Source organism: Triticum aestivum, chromosome 6B (assembly GCF_018294505.1).
Source record: "Triticum aestivum cultivar Chinese Spring chromosome 6B, IWGSC CS RefSeq v2.1, whole genome shotgun sequence".
Classification (NCBI taxonomy): Eukaryota; Viridiplantae; Streptophyta; class Magnoliopsida; order Poales; family Poaceae; genus Triticum; species Triticum aestivum.
In genome coordinates this window covers 675,638,108-675,647,751 of record NC_057810.1, presented here as the reverse complement: position 1 = coordinate 675,647,751, position 9,644 = coordinate 675,638,108, and positions in this window count along the sequence as shown.

The window sequence follows — 9,644 nt, the reverse complement described above, 5'->3', positions numbered from 1 at the left end:
ATGAGGAAATGAAAGAGTTGAGGAGATAGAACCAGTAAGCTTGATGAAGACAATGATTTGGTAGACCAGTTCCAACTGATGTCTCAGTTGTACATCTGCTTGGAGCGGTTGAGTATTCAAACTCGAGGACACACAGTCCCGGACACACAGTCCTCACCGTATTCTCCTTGAGCTAAAGTCACACAGACCTCTCCCAATCACTCGTGGTAAGTCTTCAGGTGACTTTCGGACCTTCACAAACTTGGTCACTCGGTGATCCACAATTCCTCTTGAATGCTCTAGACCTTGATGCCTAACCGTCTGGAAGAAGCACAGTCTTCAAAGGTAACAAGCGTCAGATCCACGCGGAATCAATCTCTTCAGTGATGCTCAATCACTTTGGAGTTTTGAAGGTTTGGGTTTGGGTTTTCCTCACATGATGATTTTCACTCAAAGTCCTCGGAGGATGGGATGCTCTCAAATGACAAGTGTCAGTTTCTCTCGGAGCAACCAACCAGCTAGTGGTTGTAGGGGGGCAGCTATTTATATCCTAGGGAGCAACCCGACATGATAAGACATAAATGCCCTTGTCTAATATATGACCATTAGGTGGGTAGATATTTTGGTACAGCTGGCACATAGCATAGCAACGGTCAGAATTTTGAGTCTCAAATTCATCAGGGCTATCATGTTCCTCACTGTGTAGGCAATCCGCACTGGCGAATTCCTAACTCCTCAGTCAGAACAAATTCCTTAGAGACCAGAAGAACTTTGTCTCTATCACTGAAGAATATGACTGAACTATATGAGATTTACAATGGCTTCACTCGAAGGGATTGGTAGGTGTAGGATTTTGAGTTGAGCATCACATGGAAAATTTTCCTTAGTATTTCCTCGACCCCCTTTAACAGTACGGTGTTTACTATGACTCAAGAAAGAGAAAATGAAAGTATAAAAACAAGAGTCTTCACGCTTCATGTTCCTCGAATGATTACCAAGTCTTCAAGGTCACACCAATTTCTTCACTTTCAAAGTCTTCAGAAAGTCTTCAGAAATCCAAAGTCTTCAGTCGAAGAACTTCATTTTTAGGGGTCAACTTTCTCTATAAATATCAAACTCCTCATAGACTTATAGACCTGTGTACACTCACAAACGCATCAGTCCCTTAACCTATAAGTCTTCAATACACCAAAATCACTAAGGGGCACTAGATGCACTTACAACATAGTTCATAGCTATCTCTATAGTAATCATGTGGTGTGTTATTAAGGTAATACACGAATGATGGTTGAAGTTGGCAACAATCATGATTGTAGATTCTTATTGAAATAGAGAAACGAATTCAAATTTAGTTCGAATTGCAGCGGTAGTATAGACATTTGGAATGCACTAAAATGTTGGTATAAGTAGGTTACATGCATTATACAGCAAGCGAAAAAATTTAATCGGACATAACATGGATTCATACTCCCTCCTTCCATCTAGATAGGGCGTAATGAGATTTTTAAGACCGCCTTTGACTATTGACAAGATTAATAGTACATGACATGCACAATGTGAAAATTATATCGATGAAAGAACCTTTCATAGACGAGTTTAACGGTGTGCTTTGTGTAAGTTAGCATCGGAATATGCATTGAAAAACGCATTAGGCCCTATATAGATGGATCAAATATTTCCTCGACCATATGTTATTGCTCTAATATTTCCTCCCACCGTTGAAGCAATAATATTAGAGCAAATATTCGCACTTCCCTCAACCATGTCATATATTATTGCTCTAATATTTGGTCAAAGTTAGCATCGAAAAACGCATTAGGCCCTATATAGATGGAAGGAGGGAGTAGCTTTGAATAGCATTTGTATAGTAAAACGGGGCAAGACTCTCTCTTTGTGTGGTGTGAATAGTTTTATTTTTTTTCATTTTGTTTTTGGTTGAGGGAAGTGCGAATTGATTTGGTACATACAAGTACAATATTAGTACATGTTAGGCTTGTCCCTAAAATTCAACCCGCGTCTTGTTATATCCCAAAAATTCAGATATCGTGCTCCCAAAACTGGCGCCTTCACAACTTGTGCCTTGCTATCTTGAAATTACAACGCGCGCGAAAACTCCCTCCAGCTGCCAAATCCCGACACGCGAAATCCCCCTTCTAACCCTGAGCCGAAAGGGACGCTAGTTCAAATCGGTGGGGGGTACTTTTGTAACACACCCTACATTTTGGACAAGCGCATCCCTAAGTCATGCTTCACCCCCTCCCATCGTGTCAGGACCCCGACCCAATGCCACACCGATCTAGCTTGTAACACCTCATATCACTTTGTGGCCTCACGCACGGTATTCCCACGGGTTTCTCCTTACAAGGCCCGGGACCATTTCCGCCTTTTGGCACACGTATATGATAGTGTCGCTAGCATCCATATGACAAGGAGCCCGGGCTGACATGGCTAGTCGTGAACCGAAAGTGGCACTAACTTACAGGGACAGGCATACATGACCCCGCAACGAACGTGTCGGTCATCAGCGAGTGAATTCGGGCTGTAGCAACTGGGCTAGCAGGACTCCGGTTAACCGGGCTGTAGCAGGCTAACAGGACTACGGTAGACACCGTGTGACATTTCCCCGAAAGGACAGACACAGGAACGAAGAAGGACACATGTCGGCCAGCCTAAGTGTTCCGGAGCAGTAGCAAGCTACCAAGGCTCAGTGGAAGCACTAGGATACATTTCCCGGTAAGAGAGGCTACCAAGGATAAACAACTAGATAGTCAGATCCCACACATACCAAGCATTTCAATAACATACACACAATATGCTCGATATGTGCAAATACAACATGGCATCACAACATGACTCTACAACTCAAGTATTTCATTCAATAGGCTCCGAGGAGCGAGATATTACAAACATGGGTCTCATGACCCAACATTCAGAGCATACATGTCAAAGCACAAGCGGAAGCTTAACTTGTCTGGGTACAGACATCTACTCCCTCGGTTCCCAAATACTTGTCTTTCTAGGCATTTCAAATGGACTCAACATACGGATGTATGTAGACATATTTTAAAGTGTAGATTCACTCATTTTGCACCATATGTAGTCACAAGTATTTAGGAACGGAGGGAGTACAAATGAAAAAGGGCTGAGAAGCCTGACTATCTACTAGATTCTACCGAGGGCACAAGATCGTAGCTGAGGTAACAAGCTAAACATCGAAGTCCACACAGAACTACTAGTGAGACTGAAGTCTCTTTGCAAAAACATAAAATAGGCAAATGTGAGTACAAATGTACCCAGCAAGACTTACATTAGAACTAACTACATATGCATCATTATCAACAAAGGGGATGGTGGGGTTTAACTACAGCAAGCCAGCTTTGACTTGGTGGCTATCCTGAACTACGACTATGAGTCCACATATTCACCATATCAATACACCCCTATGGATCCGCTCCCGTCTCCCTATGAGAATGCCATCCATAGCACTCACTCTTATCTTGCGCATTTTAGAGTATCCACTTTCACTTGTCTATGAACTGTACAGGCAACCAAGAAGTCCTTTACTGCGGACACGGCTATTTGAATAGATGATGTTAACCCGGCAGGGGTGTACTTCTTCACACACGCTCTCGCCACTTACCGCCATGTACACATCATGTATCTCGGCAACCTTCAAGGGGAAGCCTGGCGAGGGTGTCGGCCACGGCCTACCTAAACACTCAAGTCTCTAGTCTAGGTTTATTGCCTATTCAGGTTCCATCCACAGGGAGTCCGGCCGAGGTTTCCACATACGGCCCCGAACGATGTGTACAGGGTTCCGCGACACCAAACGGGTGCCCGGCATTCCCGACCACGTGCCTACCGCATCATAGCCCACCCCTCGGGTCAGCGCTCCGCACGGCCTCCAGCATACTACAAACACCAGAAACTACTTGCAACTCCCGGAAGAGGACAAGAGTGATTAAGAAGCCGAGAGGGTCAATTATTTAAGGGTCCCAATGAGTGGTAGTAGCTGTTCATGGATCACAAACACAGAACTCAGTTCCTGAGGAGGGCTTCAATGAGACAACCCACCATGTACTCCTACATGGCCTCTCACTGCTACCTTTACCAAATCGTGTCCACACACTTAGCTCACACATGGTGGGACATGTTCACCACATTCCAATTCATCCCCGATGAATCAGACCTGACTCAACTCTGAGCAGTAGCAGGCATGACAACAAGCATGAATGAGTAGGCACATCAGGGCTCAAACAACTCCTACTCATGCTAGTGGGTTTCATATAATTACTGTGGCAATGACAGGTCATGCAGAGGAAAAAGGGGTTCAACTACCGCAGCAAGTAACACATGAGTTGTTGTTGTCCTAATTTAGTAAAAGAGAGCAGGAGCGAAAGAGTGGGATTGTATCGGAATGAACAAGGGTGTTTTTCTTGCCTGGCACTTCTGAAGATAATATATTTCTTCATCAGTGTCATCGAACTCATCGTCGAAACCACATTTACTGAGAGGGGACAAATACCGGCAAACAAAGAGGAACACAATCAATGCAATGCACAATATGATTCATGATCATGACATGGCAATATGATGTGATTTGAGCTAATGCAACTAGCACAGGTTAAATGAGGTTGGTTTGAATCAAAGATTCAAGTTCAAACTCCATATGTGATGTTTTAAATGCCCTTCATATGATTTGTACTAAACAGCAGTCATATGTTGTTCTATCATGCATGAAACTAGTATAGATGATTAGATTGGATTTTTCTGATCATTTTTCATATATAAATTATTTCATTTTGAGTTACGGTTGAATTCATATGAATTTTTGAAGTTTATACTATTTTCTGGAATTTTTAGATATTTCTAAAATAGAAATAATCCAGAAAAGGTGTTTATTGCGTTAGCACTGCATCATGGTGATGTCAGCAGGTCAAATAGGCGGGTCCAGGTCAAACCTGACCAGTGGGGCCCACTGGTCAGTGCCATAGTGCTGCCCAGGGTCAATGACAGGTGGGTCCGGTCAACGGCCACGTCAGCGAGGTCAACACCGACGCGTGGGGCCACTGTGATTAACCTAAACTAAGCAGAAGTTTAAGCCGTGGTTAGTTAAGGCATGGGGCCCATATGTCAGTGAGAGAGGGGGCTAATTAGCAGGGTCATTAGTCCCTAATGATGGTGCCATGTCATCACGTCGGAGGCCAGCCGGCGGCGACCACAGGACACGGCGGGGCATGCCGGACTTGCGGTAGAGGTGTCGGCTTAGCGTGATGAGGGCACAAGGGAGTAGCCCTTGATCTTGCACATCCAGAGGGCCAAGTGGGAGGTCGCGAGGTCACCGGAATCGTGCCCGACGATGAGCTATGGCGGCGGCCGAAGCTTGGACGTCGGCGAAACCGACGATGTAGCGCGCGGAGAGGCTAGCAGTTAGTACCTACGGGTTCTTCGCGTGCGCACGAGGCCAACGGACATATGCGCGGGACCAAATGGTCACCGGAAGGACGCCGGCATCGAGATCATGCAGCGGAGCATCTCGGCTCCGGTGGAGGAGGCGGCTAGAGGAAGGGGTTGACCGCGGGGAGAGGGGGAAAATGCTCGAGGGCTCACCGCGGTTCAATAGGGATGGCCAACATGCTCGGGGAAGCTCGGACGGTGGCGAGTCGGTGATGGAGATCCGCAGTGGCCAACGATGAAGAAGAGGTCGGGGATGGCGCGTTGGAGCTCTTCCGGCCATGTGAGCTGACGGAGAGGACGAGGGTGGCACGGCGGAGCTCGGGGGCTGGTCCGTGTGTCTAGTGCTGGCCGGTGGCCGCGATGGTGACGATCGGCGGCGATGAACCCGTTCGGGTGAGTGAGAGAGAGAGATCAGGGGAGAGGGTGAGGATTGGGGAGAGTGAGAGGGGTCCGGGGGGTAGCGTGGCAACGTTGGAGGCGTCCAGGGCGTCGGGGACACAGGCAGCTAGGTAGGAGGTGGCACGGGCGCGTGTGCGCGTGCGGCGAGCACGCGCTCTGCCTACTGGCTCGGGGAGGAAGACGACAGGGGGCGTCATGTGGGCTGGGCCAGCGAGCTGGGCCGGCTGCAAGTAGGTGGCCCAGGTGGGTTTTGTGCCCTTTTCTATTTTCCTTTTGTTTTCTTTTTTATAACTATGTTTTTGATTTAGTAAAATCACCAAATCATTTCTATAAATCCTGAAATTAATTATGGGCAAAAACTGAATTATCTCAGAGGCCCTTAGCTATTTTCAGAATTGCTAGAGCATTTAATAATATTTATAGCAATTAAATGCCCCAATTCAAATACTTTATGATTTAAATTCAGTGCCCAAATTGTTCCTTAGAAAATGTTCATTATTTTTGGTATGGATCAAAACCATTGCCAAAAATATCAACACCAAAGAAGAGCATTTTGGGTTCTTGGATGCAATTTATTTAAGCTGGACCTATTTGGATTTCAATGTGCTAGGGTTTGATCACCCCCATTTCAATTTTCTGTGAGAAGTAAACATGATGCATCACCAAAGTCTAGCACTAGGCATTGCTAGAATCTAGGGATGTGACAACTCACCCCCACTAAACAAGAATCTCGTCCCAAGATTCAAGACGTGAGGTAGGAAGACAGAGGGGACACTAAATCTCACAAACTTCATGATCCAAGTTGCACTTTAGAAGAACGTTGAATCGATCACCATCTTTGTCTCGATGTCTTGCTCCAAGAACTCCATCCAACATAACAATGAGAGGAAAAGGAAACTCTAGAAGTATCGATCTTCTCGAAGATCGAACAACTCAGGATTAACTCACGGAATGAGACATAGCCACATCTCTCGAGCCGAGACACGAAGCACGCATCTAGAGGGATGGAGTGGAACAGATGACGAGGGTTCACTAGGTAGACACGAATTCCACACTTAAGAGAGTGGTGAACGGTTGTCAACGTAGCGAGGATTTGAGTTGCCATGATACCATAACAAGACACCTCAGGGAAACTGGCTCGTAGAATTATTACCTTAAGTGGCAAAAGAATTACTTTTGATATAGAGATCATTGAGGCTCTCTATACCAGCCTAGGGAAAATCTCGAGCAATCGTTTGGAGGAGTTCGGTAGAATGGCACAATGGCGGTGCAAGCTGGGAACAAAATGCAAATGCTGGAGATGATTCTGGTAACTGGGGAGAAACCCATCAATAGGGAGTGAATCCACTGTTTGCAAGGTTATAGTATAACCGAGGAAACTGGGAGCAAATCCCAGTTAGTGCCAATGATAACACCTAGTGTTTGTGCGTGCTTTCAAGAACTTGAGCATTTCCATATTCTTCAAGGTTTTACCAATATCCGTGACAAGGATCCTGGCGACACAACATACTACCATGATGATTAATGGTGGACGATGCAGATGCAAAGGAAGATAACACCTTCTCAGATTTCACCTTAGTGGGGCCAAGGGAACAAAATCTGGACGATCGACCGAGAGACATTTAGCACTCCGCTTCTAATGTTCTCCTTGATGTGCTAGCATAATCCATTCATAGCTATGGTTTGATATCTAGAACATCAAGTGAAAGGTCGGACTTCGGGAACACAAAAATCATAAGGCACAACTAGGGAGTAAGTCCTACGAAGTCCTTATGGGGAGGTGGCCAACTTCTTCAATCAAGATATTACAATAACAGGTCTTCCGACTGGGTGTGTTGGCCATGACATTCTCTTTACCGGGTTACAGAGAAACCAATATTATAGTTTTTGGAAAACATTCCAACCATCATATCAGCCTGAGATTCAGATCTGGTTGGTGTTAGGATATTCCAGACTCATCAAGTCTAGAAAGAAAAATTAAAGTTTGCAACACAAATCGACGAGATGACGTTGCAAGATTCTCGGGAAATGGACTACGGTAGTAAGCTCCAAAACATGAGCTGGTTCTGCTACAAACATGTGAATACGTTGTCCCAGACAAGCATGGCCACGTAGTAGTCTTATAATAAAACACTACCGAGTTCAGGTGGGGAACCATCATCGAGGATATCAAAGTTCTTGCATAAGGCATGCTCTTAAGAAGGAACTTCTTCTCCTTGAACAAGTCAATCAGTGGCTTGGTGTGCTAGGAAACACATATAGAATGGAGGCGGCCAACCTATCAAACCATAGAGTACTTTGCACATGCGTGACTAACTTGGGACGATTCCAGAGGAAGCAAAACTAACTTTCTCGAATCCACGGTGACATCTTGCATCAAATGCACATGAGTTAGAGAAAGTCACTTCTTTCATCCAAACATATGATTCATGAACGGGACATGAAGACATTGCGTATAAAGTTTCCAACACTAGCTTAATGTTCAACAAAATCATGGAGGAGATAAGGATGTTGGCGATGGGCTCAACAACAATTCATCCTGGTTTCCATATAGACAGAATTCCACAATTAAGTGAACACGGAGATAGCATTGGTCAGACCAAAGGATGTAATGGTGTATGCCCGAGGGATCAACCACGAGTAAGACAACATTACGAACATCGTTGGCTCTGATTTGATTTGATGATAGCCCACACTCAAATCAAAGTTTTGATAAGACAATAGGTCCAACAACTGATCACAGGGACCATTCTATGAGGATATCATCTTTCTTCAACACACACAATATATCGCTTGAAATGAACTAAGCTAGGCAAGCTTTTATCTTCCAACTCTCCAAGTTATTGTTTAGCTTAACCAACTAGCTTAGGGATATTCAACACAGATTCTTGGAGAAAGGGGTAGTTACAAGGAACCAACTTGATCACGAGCTCAACATAACAGTCAGGGGATAACCTGGTAATACTTCCGAGAAGATATTCGGAAAATCACGAACCACCGGTATGTTACTAAGCTCGAGAACAATCTTGCTTCTCAGGCAAGATGATATGATCAAATAATCAAGGATTGGCACTATCCTAACTCATTGATTGAAAAGTCCACCGGGAATAAGGACTAGGTAGCACGATCAACCTTAGGGTGATGATTCAATAATCAACACGCTAAGAATGAGGTTATTGTCCATTTAACTACCAAGCAACAGAGTTGCCAGGAGTATAGATTTCACACATCATGTTTCACTTGTCGGCGTTTCGGTTACAATAACACGGGAACCGTGGAATGAATATCGATGGCGAGAAGTATCACTGTATCAAGAGTTCATAGGATGGTGTGAAATTCCCATGACATTCTTGATATAAAGATGGAAATACTCCAAGGTAGAACATAATCAAAAGCTGGATTGGCATTTTGATTTGCGTAGTACAACTTCTTTGACCCAATCCTGGATATGGATGAGGTACTGGAGTTTGTTTCTCCTAGTCATTCCGAATAGAATGGCTTGACCGACCACAGGAGTAAAAGGCATCGATGAACACGAATGCACAACCACTCCTGACTATCAATTGATAGACGGGGGTTAGAGTACAACTAAAGAGGGACAACTCGAAAGAACATACGATTTTCTGAGTCATGGATGCATCGATTAGTATGTCAGGCAAAGCTCAACATATTCCTTCCGGATAACCCATGCAGAAAAGGTAGATCTGGCAGAGTCACAGCATAGAATCGAGAACTCGTCAAGAGCACTCTGGTTGTGATCTTTTGGTTCAAAGAACTTCTGCCATAAGCAGTTCATGGTATTTGGAAGA